This window comes from Mus musculus, chromosome 5, assembly GCF_000001635.26.
Source record: "Mus musculus strain C57BL/6J chromosome 5, GRCm38.p6 C57BL/6J".
NCBI classification, from domain to species: Eukaryota; Metazoa; Chordata; class Mammalia; order Rodentia; family Muridae; genus Mus; species Mus musculus.
The window spans coordinates 135,667,422-135,684,710 of record NC_000071.6 but is presented as its reverse complement, the minus strand read 5'-3'; the positions used below and the strand labels follow the sequence as shown (position 1 = coordinate 135,684,710).

Sequence of the window (17,289 nt, the reverse complement as noted above, 5' to 3'; positions counted from 1 at the left end):
AATGCAGATGTTTAAGAAGACATGGTCAGTAGAGGTCTTCCAAGAACAGGTTTTCCGGTTTATTATTGCTAACTCTGTAAGTAAGGACCATCCAGTTATTTGAAAAACAAAAGGATAGAGAAGGGAGCTCATTACTGACATGACATAATTGGCCTTCTTTACTGGGGAGGCTGGTGAGGCCGGTCCCCCAGTGGAGGTGGGCTACATATTGCAGCCAAGCCCTACGTAAGACCTGACCTGAATTTGATCCCCAGGACCTACAAAGTAGAGAGAACAAACTGACTCTCTCTCTCTCTCTCTCTCTGGCTTTTTTTTTTTTTGGTTTTTCGAGACAGGGGTTCTCTGTATAGTCCTGGCTGTCCTGGAACTCACTCTGTAGACCAGGCTGGCCTCGAACTCAGAAATCTGCCTGCCTCTGCCTCCCGAGTGCTGGGATTAAAGGCGTGCGCCACCACATCCAGCACAAACTGACTCTTAACAGGTAGTTTTCTGTCTTCCACACTGTGACATATGCGTCCTAGCATGTGTCTCCCTACACAAAGACATAGTTTTAAATCAAATCATATTTAATATTTCTCATTTTAAAAAAAGATATGCCTTTGGGGGTGGCATATCCTTATCCTTATCTCCCAGATGGGATCGTCTTACCCCATTTCCTGTTCTTCAATCAGCTCTGGGATAGGGACTCATTAATTACTCATGCTGGACTTGAACTTGAGGTAACCCAGACAGGCCTTTAGACCTTTGCTCCCTCCTATTTCAGTCTCCTAAGTGGTGGGAATGGCAGGTTTGTGTCACCAGGGCTAGCTCAATACCTTTACATTGTTGTCGATGGTGGTGGTGGTGGTGGTGGTGGTGGTGGTGGTGGTGGTGGTGGTGGTGGTGATTGTGTGTGTGTGTGTGTGTGTGTGTGTGTGTGTGTGTGTGTGTGTGAATTGCTATGAACGTACCACAGCATGAGTGTGGAGATCAGAAGACAATCGCTTCCATCAAGTAGGTCCCAGGGATTGAACTCAGGTCGTCAGGCTTGGCGGCAAGCACCCTTATCCACTGAGTCACCTCACCACCTCCTACGACTGATATTTTAGATGTTGTCTCTTAAGTTATCACATCTTTGGGGCTTTTGTTTGCTTGCTTATTTGTTTGAGACAAGGCCTTGCTATATAAGCCTGGCTGGCCTAGAACTCACTCTATAGACCAGAACTGTTTAAGTCTTACTGGTGATTAATGTCCTTGAAAGCACAGCTCGCTCTCACTTCCATATCTTTCTGATATAATCATTCAAATACCTAAATTAGTCCTTCTGAGTCATGATGACTGAGGCAGCAGCCTTGGACCTTTAGTTTTTGAGCGATGAGCAGTTAATCAGAGTCACACTATCTCTTAACCTTATGCAATGTAGCCCTTGCCCCTGCCTCTGTCCCCTTCTCTGCCTCCAGCTTCTACTCTCAGGACCTCGGTTTCTGTTCTTAGGCTTCACAGAGTCGGTGCTCTAAGCAGGTTTTCTGTTCATGGTCTGTAGCTGGAACCTGAAGGCTGAGTCAACAAATAGTGTTGACATTACTGTCACACTGCGCCTGTGTCTACGACGTCTCCAATCGTACGTGAAATCAGAATTGCGGAGTGCGTTATGCATAACCCTTCTCTGCTGGGAGGCTCACTGGCACTGTCTAAAAGAGACCTGAGGAAATGAACCTGAGGTGGTAGAGGCCCAGCCCCACTGTAGAACTGGAACGAGGTTAATGCAGCATAAATCTGGACCAGTAGCAGTTCTACTGTCCCTGTGGCTCCCCATGCCACTTCCTGAGCAGCCTCTCTGGCTGCCACATCTACACAAGGACAAACCTCTTCTCCCCTTATGCTTGATGGTGAAGGTCTAGAAGACACAAGGATCTCGAGAGTACTGGACTACTTCCAAAGTTCTTATCCCAGAGCAGTAAAATGTCCTAGGATGCCAACAGTCCAGTCCCTCAACTAGCTTGTCACCCCAACCTGGGCTCTGTACCTCTAGCTATGTGCCCAGGGGTAGGGGTCACTACCCTTTGACCAACTTTTAGTTCTTGCTCTTGGCTCTCTCTGTACTTGTCCTTTTCCCACCTCTATCCCCGCCCCGTTTTAAGATAAGGTCTCTGAGTGTGGTGATTTGGAACTCACTGTGTAGCCCAGGCTGATCCTCCTTCCTCAGCTTCCTGAGGCCTTGGGTTATACATACACACTTGCTATCAGGTCTGGCTTCCCTCCTGGACTCTTAGATTTTTTTTTTTTTTTTTTTTTTTTTTTTTTTTGGTTTTTTGAGACAGGGTTTCTCTGTGTAGCTCTGGCTGTCCTGGAACTCACTTTGTAGACCAGGCTGGCCTCGAACTCAGAAATCCGCCTGCCTCTGCCTCCCGAGGGCTGGGATCAAAGGCGTGCGCCACCACTGCCCAGCTCCTCCTGGACTCTTAGTGCCTCCTGGAGGGAAGTCATGGAGATCCAAGTGGAAAGAGAGATCAAGGCCAGGTTTCCAATGCCTCTGTGATCTAGGCTTCACAGACACATTCACTCACCAAATAAGATTACTCATGTGTGATGAGAATAGCACTAACCTTCAGGATGGGACACAGAACTGTCAGCAGTGGAGGAGGGAGCCTCCATCTCTGGAAAGTTTCACAGTAGTAGCAACTTCAAGGAAAATCTATGTCTTTCTTTTAGAACTTAACTTTGTTTTCAGTGCTGGGGAGTGAACCTAGAGCCTCTCACATACAAAGGCCATGCCACTGAGCCACGCCCCTAGCCCCTCACTGGGGAATTCTAGGCAGGAGCTCTCCCACTGAGCCACGCCCCCAGCCCCTCCCTGGGGGATTCTAGGCAGGGGCTCTCCCACTGAGCCACGCCCCCAGCCCCTCCCTGGGGGATTCTAGGCAGGTGTAATACTGCTGAGATGTAATGTGTTCTACTTATTATAGCAAATCTCTCTGAAATATACACTTGACAGAAGAGTTCAGATTCAGAGTACAGGGAGAAGGGTTTTACCCTAAGGTTTCCAGCCTAGTAGGTGTTTCAAGGTCTCTAGTCTGATAGTTATCTCAAGCTTCCCAGCTAGAAGGTGACTTAAGTTCCCCCAGGTGACAGTATCTCATCTAATAGATACACCAAGCCCTCTCACTAATAGGTTGTCACAGTTTATGTTACTTCTCAACTTGGCAGAATCAAGAATGAGCTGCAAGATGGCCCCCCTGGGCATGCCTGTGCACGATTGTCTTGGTTAATTGAGGTGAGAAGAGTTCTGCGCATTGCAGGTAGTGGCTGGGATCCTGGGGTGTACTAAGCATGGGGAAAGAACTCAGTAGCAGCATTGCATTCATCCCTGCCTCCTGACTGTGGGTGCAATGTACTGTGCCCTAGAACTGTGACTCAAGGTAACCCTTTTCTCTCTTAAATTGCTTTTATCAGAGTATTTTTATTACAGTAACAGAGAAAGAAGAAACTGGGACAAAGGTGTTTCAAGATCCCCAGCTAGATATATTGCGACCCAGCCTGATTACTAACAGTGGGCTGGCTCAACATAGCCTACCCATTCCTGCTTAGCGCTCCCTATAGAGCCTGCCTTCCTGCAGTGTCTGCTCTAGGATCTGCTCTCTATGGTGCCCACCTCAGCCTCCAGCGAGAGTCTATTCCACTCCTGCTTCGGAGTGACACTGTTTCTCACACTGGAACAGCTTCTATGCTCCCAATCAGGGAACCTGCTCTGATTCACAGGAGCCCTGGGTTTGGCCCCAAACTTCTCTGTGTCTTTCACATTCTGGCCTCTTTTCCTTCACAAGCACATAGACACTTCAGGTATCCAAGGTCACGGTACATCCTTAAGGTCATCTTACACAGACCTCTTCCCCAAGCAAGAAAATGTCGCCACATTTGGCTGAGAAGGAGAGACTGATCTTTGTATAAGAAGAAAATGAGGGCTCCCGATGAACATGATTGTGTTAATGTCCCTCACAGGTCCCAAAGGGCTTCAAAAAGTATAAACCAGAAGGCAGAGTAATATACCTTATATGGCAGGAAGATCTCTGTGAGTTCAAAGCCAACCAAGGGCTCCATGAGCTTTTTTTTTTTTTTTTTTTTTTGAAATAGGGTTTCTCTGTATAGCCCTGGCTGTCCTGGAACTCACTCTGTAGACCTTGCTGGCCTCAAACTCAGAGGTCCACCTGCCTCTGCCTTTAGTACTAGGACTAAAGGCGTGTGCCACCACCTCTCAGCAAGATCTCTTTCTAAAAAAGTACAAACCAGGGCTGGGGGAGCTGTTCCCTCAATAAGATGCTTGTGTTGTAAGCGTAGAACCCGAGTCTGACCCCTGGCACCCATGGTGTGGTGATGTGCACTTGTAACCCCAGTAATTGGGAAGTAGAGACGAGGATTCTTGGAGCTTGTTGGCTAAGGAATTTAGTCTCGTCAAAGTACAGGTCTGTTATTGGGTGTGAGTGTCCTTTGAGGCAGGCAACCACCATCTTAGGAATTCGGCTGTTTCTCTTTGCAAAAGGATCATTCCCTGTTGGGCTTGTTGTCTGTTGATAGCCTCTACGTATCTTCCCACACCATATACCTGATGTATACAGCTCTGCCTTAATAGTGTGACCTGGAGGAGGAGGCTCCTGTGTATAGACCAAGGAAGAGTAAGGGAGAGGGCACCATCTATGTGGTTATGGAGAAGTCCCCTTTCCAGCGTGTCCTTTGGAGGAGGGACACCCACTCTCCTATAAATAGTCCCTCATTTATGCTCTGTAAGGGAGCACACGGAGTTGGTTCCCTAGACTGACTTCTGGCAGAGTCTGTGCCTTAGTTTGTGGTTAAGACTTTGGGGGGAGAGGGGTAGATTTTGTGTATGTCTCCACCTGGAAGGAAGTTTAATGACACCATGTCTCAGAAAACAAGTTAGAGGAGCTGGACAGCTGGCTCAGTGGTTAAGGTCTCTCCCAGAGGACCATGGTTTGGACCCCAGCACTTGCATGGTGGCTCGAAACATTGTAACTCTAGTTCCAATGATCCAATGGTGTCTTCTGGGCTCTGTGGATACTGTGTGCATGGGTATTTTTTTCTTTTCTTTTCTTTTTTTTTTTTTTTTTGTTTTTTTGTTTTTTGTTTTTTGTTTTTGTTTTTTTTTTCGAGACAGGGTTTTTCTGTGTAGTCCTGGCTGTCCTGGAACTCACTCTGTAGACCAGGCTGGCCTCGAACTCAGAAATCCGCCTGCCTCTGCCTCCCAAGTGCTGGGATCAAAGGTGTGCGCCACCACGCCCGACTGCATGGAGTATATTTAATACACCTTTGGCAAAACACTCAAGATACAAGATAAAAATAAACGTTTTAAAAGGTGAATGGCTCCTGAGAAATGATACCTGATATTGATCTCTGGCCTCTACACATACACATGTATATGAACACACACACACACACACACACACACACACACACACACACACACACAGTACAAGATAGGCATGCTGACTAAAGCCTCCAATCCCAGCAGTTTTGAGGCTCAGACAGTGGGATGGCTGCAAGTTTGAGAGTAACTTAGTCTACGTGAGTTCCAGGGAAGCCTGGGCTGGCTGCAGGATCTCCTCCCTCTCTCTCTCTCTCTCTCTCTCTCTCTCTCTCTCTCTCTCTGTCTCTCTCTTGTGAGATCCAAGCTCAATCCCCTCCAAGAACATGAAAGCCCAAATGGCAGGCACACTCACATCAGCCGTCTAACACAATTTTTAAGATGCTACCAGTGGGTCCAGCAAGATGGCTCCCTGGATAAGGGTGTTTCCCACCAAGCCCGGTGACCTGTGTTTTATCACAGAGCTCTCACGATGAGAGGAAAGAACTGACCTCTACTTGCAGGAGCACCCCAGAAAATAAAAACAACTAGATAGATAAGTACAGTTTCAACTGTTACCTCTGCTTTCCCAGAATACCAGGTGAACGAACCCGTAGGGTTACTAAGCCCCAGGAGGCTGGGATGAACCCTCAAGGCCAGGCAACCGGAGTCAAAAAAGTTCAGAGATCCCGGGCCAAAATCCACTCACAAGCCTAATCACAGGCCTGGCCTTGGCTAAAAGCTCTGCTCTGTTTTTTTCCCTGGATGAGAAGTCAGTTTTCTTATCACCACATCCAACTTTTTTTTTCCCCCAAGACAGGGTTTCTCTGTATAGCCCTGGCTATCCTGGAACTCACTTTGTAGACCAGGCTGGCCTCGAACTCAGAAATCCGCCTGCCTCTGCCTCCTGAGTGCTGGGATTAAAGGCGTGTGCCACCATGCCCCGCTCCAACTTTTTTTTTAAATTGTTTTATGTATGGTGTTCTGCCTGTGTATATGTCTGTACCCCATGTGCACACCTGGTACCCAGGCAGGCCAGAAGAGGGCATCAGATTGCCTGGAACTGGAGTTACACAGAGATGGGAGCTGCCATGTAGGTGCTGGGAATTGAACTCAGGTCCTCTGGAAGAGTAGGAAGTGCTCTTAACTGCGGAGTCATCTTCTCTAGTCCCCCTTGCCTACTTCTGCAGGGAGGGAGTTCTGAGGTTCCTGATGACATCAGGGTAGAAAGACAGCTGGAAAGCAGAGCTAGGAAGTCCCTTTCCTGACCTCCAGCAACATAAACCATAAATGCCTCTCTCACTCTTGCTCTAATTTGACCTCAGAAAATCCTGAGCTCCATGGATTATTTCCGGCTCTATTTGAGAGGCTACACTCACGTGTGGTGGTGTACCGGTTTGCATATATGTGAAGTCAGAGATCGCCCTGGAACTTGTTTGTTTGTTTGTTTGTTTGTTTGTTTGTTTGTTTGTTTGAGATGAGGTAAGTTCCCTGGGACCTGAGGCTGACTGGCTACTACTGAGCTCAGGGGGAACCCCTGTTTCCCCAGTGCTAGGATTACAAGCAAACATCAGTACATTCTATAGTATACTGTCACTGCAGCCCCTACAGACATGGTTATTTATTTTAAAGATTTATTTATTTAATGTAAATACACTGTAGCTGTCTTCAGACACCCCAGAAGAGGGCATCGGATCTCATTACAGATGGTTGTGAGCCACCATGTGGTTGCTGGGAATTGAACTCAGGACCTCTGGAAGAACAGTCAGTGCTCCCAGCCCCCTACAGACATGTTTAATCACCCTCAATTGTCACTTGGGTTCTGAGGATCCAAATAGTGCCCTCCTGCTGTGCAGTCTCTAGTTAGTATCAGCTGTCAACTTGATACAGCCCAGAATTATTTGAGGAAGTCCGATCTGGATCAGACAGCCCTGTGGTTACGTGTATGGGACCATTTTTTATTTTTGCTTGAGGCAGAGGTTCCTTAAACTCACAGAGATCTGCCTGCCTTTACTTCCTGAGTACTGGGATTAAAGGTGTGCACCCCCCACCTCAACTGATGTAGCAGGGTCCAGACCCCTGTGGGCAGTACCATCCCTAGGCAGAGGAACCTGGTCCTGGGATGGATAAGAAAGCTAGCAGGGAAGCTGGAGAGGTGGCTCAGTGGTTAAGGCCAGAGCACTGGTTGCTCTTCCAGAGGACCCAGATTTATACCGCCTATAATCCAGTCTCAGGGAACTGATACCCACTTCTGTCCTCTGTGTGGACCAGGCATGCTTAGTTTACACAGACATATATGCAGGCAAAAATACCTATAATGAGTAATTTAAGAATTTAAAAAAAAAAAAAAAAAGCAAGCAAGCTGAGCAGAAGCAAGAGAGTGAGCCAGTAAGCAGCATTCCTCAATGGTTTCTGCTTCAAGCTGCCACCGACCACTTCCTTCCTGACATCCCTCAGTGATGGATTGTGACCTTTAATCATAAAATGAAGTAAATCTTTCCCTCCCCAAGTTGCCTTTGATTATGATTTGTTTGGTTGTTTAGTTTTTTTTGAGACAGAGCTCTGTGTAGCCTTGGCGCAGGACTCATTCTGTAGACCAGGCTGGCCTTAAACTCACAGAGCTTCCCAAGTGCTGGGATTAAAGGCATGTGCCACCACCGCCCTGCTTGGTCATGCATGGTATTTTTATCAGAGCAGCAGAAAAGCAATCAAGAAGGCTGGTGAGATGGCTCAGCAGGTAGGGGCACTGACTGCTCTTCCGAAGGTCCTGAGTTCAAATCCCAGCAACCACACGGTGGCTCACAACCACCCGTAATGAGATCTGACACCCTCTTCTGGTGTGTCTGAAGTCAGCTACAGTGAATTTATGTATAATAATAAATACATCTTTAAAGAGAAAAGAAAAGCAATCAAGAACATACAACAAGCATCTTTCCGACTGAGCAACCTCCCTGGCCATTCCTATTCTTTTCCTTAAAGCATCCAATACACAAAACCTGCTGAGGTCCTTCGGAGATCCCCTGGGAAATGAGTCCCTTCCCACCCCTCTCCTTCTGCCCTGCTCCACTCCTCTGGCTGCTCATTCCTACTGTGCTAGAGATTGGTCAGCAGCCCCACCTGCTTCGTTTATCTTCTTTAACCTGCAACATTAGGTGGTAGATTGGATAGCATAAATAGGTTTACTTGGTATCACACTTTATAAAATGATCCCATAATCTCTCTGTTGGGGGTGGGGGGGAGGATTAGGCGCTTATGTCTAAACGTTTGCTCGGATGTAATTCAGCACCCCCTCAAAAGGAAGCTTAAACCAAGCCAAAGGTTTTCCAGGTGGACGGCCCATCTGAAAGGGAGTGAGCGCCCCACTCCGTGTGCAAATCTGGGACACAAAAGTCTCAACATATGAGTTAGGGCCTTGGAAACCCGGGGATAATTTTAGACGTTATTATGAACTCACTCTGTAGCCTCTGCAGACCTTCAACTTTCCTGTGTCTATGCATGTGCACACCAGCACACATGCATGCGTGGGTTTGTGCACACATGCACATGTATGCACATGCATGTGGAGGTCATAATAAGACAAACTCAAACATCGTCCGCAGTCCCTTTCCACCTTGAGATAGGGTCTCTCTCTACCTACTGTTCATTGATTTGGCGAGACTGACTGACCAGTGAGCCCCAAGGATCCACCTGTGCCTCCCCCTCCCCCGGCGCCCCCCCCACCCCCGCCAGCTCTGGCTCTGGGGATCAGAACTCAGGTCCGAATGCTTGTACAGGGAGCACTCTGCCCTCGACTCTGCGACTCCTAGCCTTCAGCCTGTGTGCTCACACTTCCAAGCATGCTATGATGCTTGTGTGGAGGTCGGAAGACATGTAGGAGTCTTTTCTGTCCTTCCATCTGTGTGGGATCCATGGATCAAACTTAAGTCTTCAGTCTTAGCAGCAAGGACCTTTACCCACTGGGCTGTTTTGCGGGCCTTCAGTTTTTGATTCTCTTGCTTCCTTCTGCCTCCAGACTGCTGGAGTTAATAATGCCTACGTACCTTTACTGGGTGTGGAGGATACTTACAGACCACATTTTGTTTAACTACATCTGTAAGTTCCGAGATTTGAATCTATCGGAGACACCAGCTCCCGGGAGCCACCAACCAACTCCCCCATCTTCTCTCACTTCTGCCCAGTGCCTGCGCAGAGGCTTATAGCTGAGGTTAAGAACCACAGGAGGTGCTAACAGCAGAAGCACAGCGAGAGACTCCTTAGAAGCCCTTTCACAGCAGGTTACAGTTGCCATAGCAACATTCAGCTGTAGCCGGGGAGATCGCGGGACAGAGAGAATCAATCAGCGGATTGTTTGCTACACTGAGGAGAGAGGGCAGTAGGGTTTCTTGGCCTAACAGCACGTGGACCACAAACGTGAAGGGTGAGGCTGGAGGAAAGGCGTGGCTTTCAAAGTCCCTCTCCCCTCAAGGTCCTGGACACACTACAAACCCAGAGTTGAAGCTTGGGTTGCATAACGGATCCAGGAACAAAGTCGGGGTGGGGGTGGGGTGGGGGTGGGGTGGGGGTGGGGGAAGAATTCTGTGCTCAGAGAACCACTACTCAGAAGAGGTCATCTGACTCTCATTAAAAACTATCCAATCCTTCTCTAACCACCTGGGGCTGTGTTCTGAAACTCCAACCACCCAGCCCAGACCCCACATCAGGATCTATCCAATCTCACCCAGTCAGGCTGGTCTTGGAAATAGGATCACCATAGCAAAAGGCTGTTTGTTCTCTCCTCTGAGTCTTGCCTCTTTTGATTGTTGAACTTTGGTCACGGTTCAGAGGAATTGGGCTTGTGGTGGAGGGAGGGAGGCAGGAACTGAAGGCGGGGGTGGGGGGGTATTTCAACACTTTAGGGATGTTGGATTGGTTCAAGTGTTGAGCTTTGTACTGGACAGTCACCGCTGCCTCCTCTTCATCTGTGCTCAGGTTTGGGACTGTCAGAAATGACTGACACCCAAGGTTGTCCAGATGTGTGTCTACATCCACACATACAATGCATGCACACACATCCACACACAATACAAGCACACAATCCACACACACAGTGCATACACACACATCCACACATACAATGTCTACACACACACATCCACACACACAATGCATACACACACACACACACATACAATGCATACACACACATCCACACATATAATGCATGCACACACACACACATACAATGCATACACACACATACAATGCATACACACACACACACATACAATGCATACACACACACATCCACACATATTATGCATGCACATATCACCATCATTTCCATCTCTGGTTTGCACCCAGAGATTCTTAGTGACTGGTGGCACACCCTAAGGATTGGCAGGTGTTTCCTTTGTCCTTACTGGTGATTGAAACTGTTGGGCAAACACTCTACCAAAGAGCTATTTCCCTAGTCTTCTAACTTTTTTTTTTTAAGACAAGGTCAACTAGACTGGCCTTGAACTCACGAACATAGCCCAGGAGACAGACTCAAATTGATTGGCATGCTTGTATGTTCCTATGCATGTGGAGAGCAGAGGTCATCCTTGTGTCATTCATTCCTCAGAAACTGTCAACCTTGTTCTTGCTATAGTATCTCTGACTGGGGCCTGGGACTCACTGATTAGACCAGGCTGGGCAAGATTGGCTGGCCAGCAAGGCATGGACCTGCCTGTCTCAGCCCCAGCATCGCAATTACGAGTGCACATAACCACACCTGGCTTTATTACCTGGGCTCTGGGAATCAAACTCAGGCTGTCAAGCTTCCAAGGCAGCAAGCACTTGGCTCACTGAGCTGTCTGAGCTATCTCCCTAGTTTAAGAATGGCTTTTTTTTTTTCGATAGTTTTTTTCTCTGTATAGCCATGGTTCTACTGGAACTCACCCTGTAGTCCAGGCTGGCCTCGAACTCACAGAGATCCATCTGTCTCTGCCTCCCTAGGGCTGGGATTAGAGGCACACACCACCAACACCCCACTGAGACACTGGCACTTTTAAGGGATGTGATAATTCAGGTGCAGGAGACCCGTTGGTGGCCCTTGGGAACATCCGGGGTCTATTTTCTCCCAGTCTTCCCTTCTCATTCCCGTTCCTTTCTCTTAGCTGTCCCCTGGGAACCCCAGCACTACTGACAGCCAGCACAGCTCCAGCCGGCCCCAGCTGACTCCAGCTGGCCAGATCAGCTAGCAGTTGGCCAGGCCACACTCTGGTGTCCAGGAAGCTAATCTCTGGGGTTCAATGCAGAAGCAGATTACCCCAGTGGGGTGTGACGATTACAATACTCTGCTTCTTGCTTATAAAACTAGAGGCCAGGCATTCAACAGCCCATCTTCAAGGAGCTGGGCCTGGTGGCACAGGCCTGTCATCCCATACACCTGGGAGGATGAAGCAGGAGGATGGACACATTCAGGGTGAGCCTGGACTACAGAGTGATTTCAAATCGAGTATGGGTGACTTAGTGAAACTGTCTCAAAATAGACAGAACAGGGCTGAGCAATGTCATTTAGTGGTAGAATGCTTTTCTAACAACCCCCAATAGGGGCCTAGGGGCAGAGCTTAGCAGTAGAGTGCTGGCATCCTGCCTGTCAGTGAGGGGCTGGGGGCGTGGCTCAGTGAGAGAGCCCCTGCCTAGAATCCCCCAGGGAGGGGCTGGGGGCGTGGCTCAGTGGTAGAGCACCTGTCTAGAATCCCCCAGGGAGGGGCTAGGGGCGTGGCTCAGTGGTAGAGCACCTGTCTAGAGTCCTCCAGGGAGAGGCACATACCTGAGGCTCAATCCTCTGTAACAAACACACCAAAGCACATATAACACATTGAGGTTCCTTTTTCTTTTTTTTTCTCTCTCTCTTCTTCCCTGACCCCTTTTAAAATAAGGTCTCACTCTGCTGATCATAGTTTCAGGATATTGTCTAGTTTGGCCCAGAACTCACGTGTAACCCAGGCTGGCCTTTAACTTGTAGCAGTCTCCCTAGCTTAGCATCCTGAAGGCTAGGATTACAGTCACGGGCCACCATGCCATGTGTCTGCCTGGCACGAATGAAGCCTGGGTTCAGTTAGCAGCATCATAAAACCAGGTGCGGTGGTGCATGCCACTACCAAGTCTGAGATACCCTTGACTGTTTAAGTTTGTGGCCAGCCTGGACTATATGGGACCCTGGCTTGGGATGGATGGATGGATAGACAGACAGATAGGCAGATAAAAAAAATTAGATGTATAGATAGGAGATAGATGACAGAGAATAGATACATGACATACATAAATGATAGATAATTGATAGACATAATGGACATTATGATAGACAATTGGCTCATTTATAATTGACAGAATAGACAGTAAAATACCTCTTATCACAAGTCACTGTTTTGATTTTCAGAATTCTTTGTGTGTGTGCTGAGAGGTTCCACCCAGGGCCTCCTGCTGCCTGCCATCGGCCTACAGCTCCAGCCCTTAAAAACATTGCCGTACATTTGCTTATTGTGTGTGCAGGTGCATGCATGTGTGACATGGCAAGGATATGGATGTCAGAGACCCACCCGCAGGAGTCACTTCTCACCACCGTGTGGATCCCAGGATCAACTGAGGCCACCATGCTTGAATGCAAGTACCATCTCCTGATGGGTCACCTTGAAACCTTCCTCCCTTCCTCCATTTTTTTGAAACAAGATCTTGCTATGTATCATGAAATGGCCCTGAATTCCTGATCCTCCTGCCTCAGCCTCTTGAGTTGTTCTCAGCTGTTTTGAGATTTCCCCCTAAGACACCCCTGGTGTTGGGGATCAATACTCACATTTGGTCTTAGGGAGACTTCTCACCCTTGAGGCAGCTCTCAGGGCCTCCAAGAAACCCTCTGCCTCTAAAGTTAGGGTGGCAGTAGGGTCATTGTTCAACAAGGAAACAAACCTGACCAGTCGGTCCCTCCCATCCAATCCAGGGACAATTACAGGATTATTTTCGTTGTTTTAACACGGTGGACTCAACCAAACAGAGAAAGAGAGAGAGAGGAAACAAAACAAAACAAAACAGATGAGGTTGAAGCTCAGGGAAGAAAAGCAGGTCTGGGCTTACTCCCCCATCGTGTTTTTCTAAACAATTAATGCAGAGTATAGAAACTCCCTCCTCATACCTGACCCCACCAGTGTACACTGCTGAGCACATCCTAGGTTTGAAGAAAGGGTGTCATTTTACTGAGCTACTGCTCCCTGTACTGGGGGGTGGGGGTGGGGGGGATGGAACCTAGGCACTAGTTCCTGCTAGGCAAGTGTTCTGTGGCTGAGTCATGTCTCCAGTCCTTCACTGGAGGATGCCAGACAGATGATCTATCACAGAGCTACACCCCAGCCCCTCACTGGGGGATTCTAGACAGGAGCTCTACCACTGAGCCATGCCCCCAGCCCCTCACTGGGGGATTCTAGGCAGGGGCTCTACCATGAGCCACGCCCCCAGCCCCTCACTGGAGGAGACTAGGCGGCTGCTTATCACTGAGTCACAGTTTCTGCATGAATTTTATATGTTTATCATAAATATATATGGTCCTGGGGGTATAAAGCTAGAGAAATAAAAGTGGCTCTCCCGGACCCAGATTTCTCCCTGCAGCCAGATAATACTCTTAGGCTCTTCTCTGTCTGCCACAGGGATTGGATTGTAAGTACAGGCCTACGAAGGTCAGTTGTGTGTCTCACTCAAGCCAGTGGCTCCCGACGTTCCTAACGCTGCGACCCTTTAATATAATTCCTCACATTGTGGTGACCCCCCCCCAACCATAACATGATTTCATTGCTACTGTTATGAATTGTAATGTAAATATTGATAGCGTCGGGGCGACAAAAAGTAGAAGAGACTGGAGAACCCCCATCCAGATTCACCATAAACTTAGTGTGGAGATTATCAGCATGGAAGAAATGAGAGTATCCCTCCAACTCCTAATTTTACCAATGAGAAAACAGCCCAGGGAAGCAGAAGCATCTTCCCCCGGGCATACAGCATCTCCAGCTAAGGTTTTTCAGCTCCAAACTCAGTCCTGGCTACAAATAAGGACCCTCCTCAGTTTCTGCCCTCTTCCACTATGGCAGGATTTGGAGGCTTGGCACATAACTACTGTCACCCCAGCTAAGCTTTGGTCCCCTGAAGTAGGCTTCCTTTCACTAGAAGGGCATGACGGCAGGAGCTCCTGGGGGGCTGGGATTCACCATCCATCCATGCGGCCCTGTTCCCGCGCTGAGGAGGTACCCACCTGTGGATCTAGGGGTGTGAGCACAGCAGGCAGAGCCAAGCCACACAGACAGGTCCTGGATTAGTGGTTTTCTCAGCTTCCCAGGATTCAAGCCTCTCCGTGGCCCTTTATGAACCAGAGAGGTGTGGTGTGGTGTGAAGGAGGAGCTCAAGGGTGTGGCTTAAGACTTCTGCACCCAAGACACGCCCCCTCCCAGCTCTGCCTAGCATCCTGCTGAGGCTAGACTGTCGCTGGAGCTGCCTCTGAAATGACCGAAGCCCTTCCTGAAAACCCCAGACTCCAGGCAGTGGTGGTGAAGGCCTTTAGCCCCAGCACTCGGGAGGCAGAGGCAGGTGGATCTCTGTGAGTTCAAGCCAGCCTGGTCTACAGAGTGAGTTCCAGGACAGCCACGGCCACACAAAGAAACCTTGTCTCAAAAAACAAAAACAAAAACAAAAAACAAAAATACCCCACAAAACCGCACAGAGTTCTCATCTTGCCAAGTTCACAGTTCCTACCAGGTTCAGCACAGCTTAGGGGGATAGTGACCTGCCCAGCTCCCTACAGTCCTTCCTTGGAGGCTCATAACACTGCATCAGGAACAAGGATTCCCCGCCCCCTTTTCCCCTCCTTCCCTCCCTCCCTCCCTCCCTCCTTCCTTCCTTCCTTCCTTCCTTCCTTCCTTTTCTCTCTCCTTTCTTTTCTCCCTCCCCACTATTTTTTCTCTCTTGGTTTTTTGTTTTTTGTTTTTAGACAAGGTCTCACTATGTAGATCTAGCAGACCTGGAATTCATATTCTCTCTCTCTCTCTCTCTCTCTCTCTCTCTCTCTCTCTCTCTCTCTCTCCTCCTGGTAATTTTATTTCTGCTGCTTCGGTATTTTCTTCTCACATAACACAGATGTTTAAGAACTGGATTACTTGGCCCTTGTCTCTTTGTCTTTTGTCTCCTCCCAGTTCAAACTGCTTGCTTCTCTTAGGGCCCAGTGTCCTGTTGGCTCTGCTTCAGGCTCACCACACACAAACCTGAGCACAGACTTCATTGTGGTTGTGGGCTTCTTTCAGGAAATTGGTTTTGCCTGCCCATCAGACTCACCTTGCATTTTAACACAGGCCCGCCCCCAACCCCTGAGCTTTTTTTAATAAGAGATTTAGTTTTATTATTTTTATATATGTGTGAGTATGTATGTGTGCATGTGTGCGTGTGCATGTATGCCATATCTGTACATGTTTGTGGAGCCAGAAGGTGTTGGTTTCCCTGGAGCCAAAGTTACAAGTGGTTTTGAGTCTCCCAACAAAGGTACTGAGAACTGAACTCAGGTCCTCTGCAAAAGCAGCACATGTTCTTACCCACTGAGCCATCTCTCTAGTCCCGCATCACAGCTGTTATTATGCTGGATTTCTCTGTGAGCCTGACATTTGCCATACTTCATACAGAAGGTTCTCTGGGTATTAGGCACACTGACCACCTTTGCAGTAGAGGTGTCTACAGGATGAAAACAGAGAGCCAGTGCTCATTAGAGTAGCCTTAAGCAAGACAGGAACACTCCCCCTCCCCCCCCCAGGTATCTTATTCTGTAGCCCAGGTTGCTCCTTGAACCCCTGTCCCTGCCTCTGGAGTACTGTAATCAAAGATGTGAGCTACCTCACCTGACTGAGAAGCTAAGACTTCTGGAGCCAGTCAGATTCCCTGCTCCCAGTTCCTGCTTATTAGGGGTGGGGGGTGTCCAAAGGACTCATGTCATCTCTAAACCTTAGTTCTTTCAAGTTCTAAATAACAGTGCTACCTGACCATAGTGGTGTATGCCTGCGAGCGATTGACCAGATTCGAGCGGGAACAGCAGTCGGACAGGAACAGGGAAAAGGAGAAGTGGGCAGAGATGCGGTGATTGACAGACACCACACAAAGTTGGAGCTGAATGTGTTTTTACTGAATCAAAGCAACAGATCATATAGCCCCAAAATTGGCAATTTAGCTGGTCACATAAAGGTCAGACAAAACTAAGAAGAGCTTTAATAATTCGTGTGAACTTTAAGCACTTGAAGACAGTCATTGTGATAGCTTTCCTCTGGCCTGTGGCTTTTCCTTTGTTACCTGGTTTTGGCTGGCACAGTGCTTTCCCAGTCTGTGTCCCTGCTCAAAGACCTCACCTTTATACCAGCCTAAAAATCCACTCTTCGCTCTCTCTTCTGATCGCCATTCCCAGTCCCCAGACTGAAACTTTTCTAACCAGTAGTTATTAGCCTTAAATATATGTTCCTTGAGACTATCCTGTTGTCCCTTGCTTAGCAAGCAGCAAGGAGGACAGGACCTCCCTAACCTCTCCAAGGAAGGCAGACTACACCAGAGACATGTTTACTTCCCACATTAAGTATCCTGTCTCCATTCCTGTAAGCTCCTGTATAAGGAAGAGGGTCGTCAGTGGCTTCTGGAATTTTATAACCTTTCCCTAGGATTTCAGAGGCATCCACAATCTATTTCTTATGACATAAACTGGACCCTTTCTGAGTTTTTTTTTTTTAAGATTTATTTATTATTATATGTGAGTACACTGTAGCTGACCTCAGAAACACCAGAAAAGGGCATCAGATCTCATTATGGGTGGTTGTGAGCCACCATGTGGTTGCTGGGATTTGAACTCAGGACCTTCAGAACAGCAGTCAGTACTCTTATCCACTGAGCCATCTTGCCAGCCCCCTTTTCTGAGTTTTTTTTTT

The 17,289-nt window shown here is 48.2% G+C and overlaps 1 protein-coding gene across 2 annotated transcripts in view; it reads right to left on the bottom strand.

The window, feature by feature from the left end:
* Por (P450 (cytochrome) oxidoreductase) overlaps nucleotides 1–14,671 on the bottom strand; it is a 65,287-nt gene extending 50,616 nt beyond the window's left edge. The window contains exon 1 of one of the 2 annotated variants that reach the window (XM_006504399.1): nucleotides 14,595–14,671. The gene's annotated coding sequence lies outside the window, so the exon portion shown is untranslated. Of the gene's footprint in view, nucleotides 1–10,049; nucleotides 10,122–14,594 lie in introns of those variants that run through there. The other variant, XM_006504398.1, reaches the window with a different exon arrangement.
* Nucleotides 14,672–17,289: the final 2,618 nt, after the last annotated feature.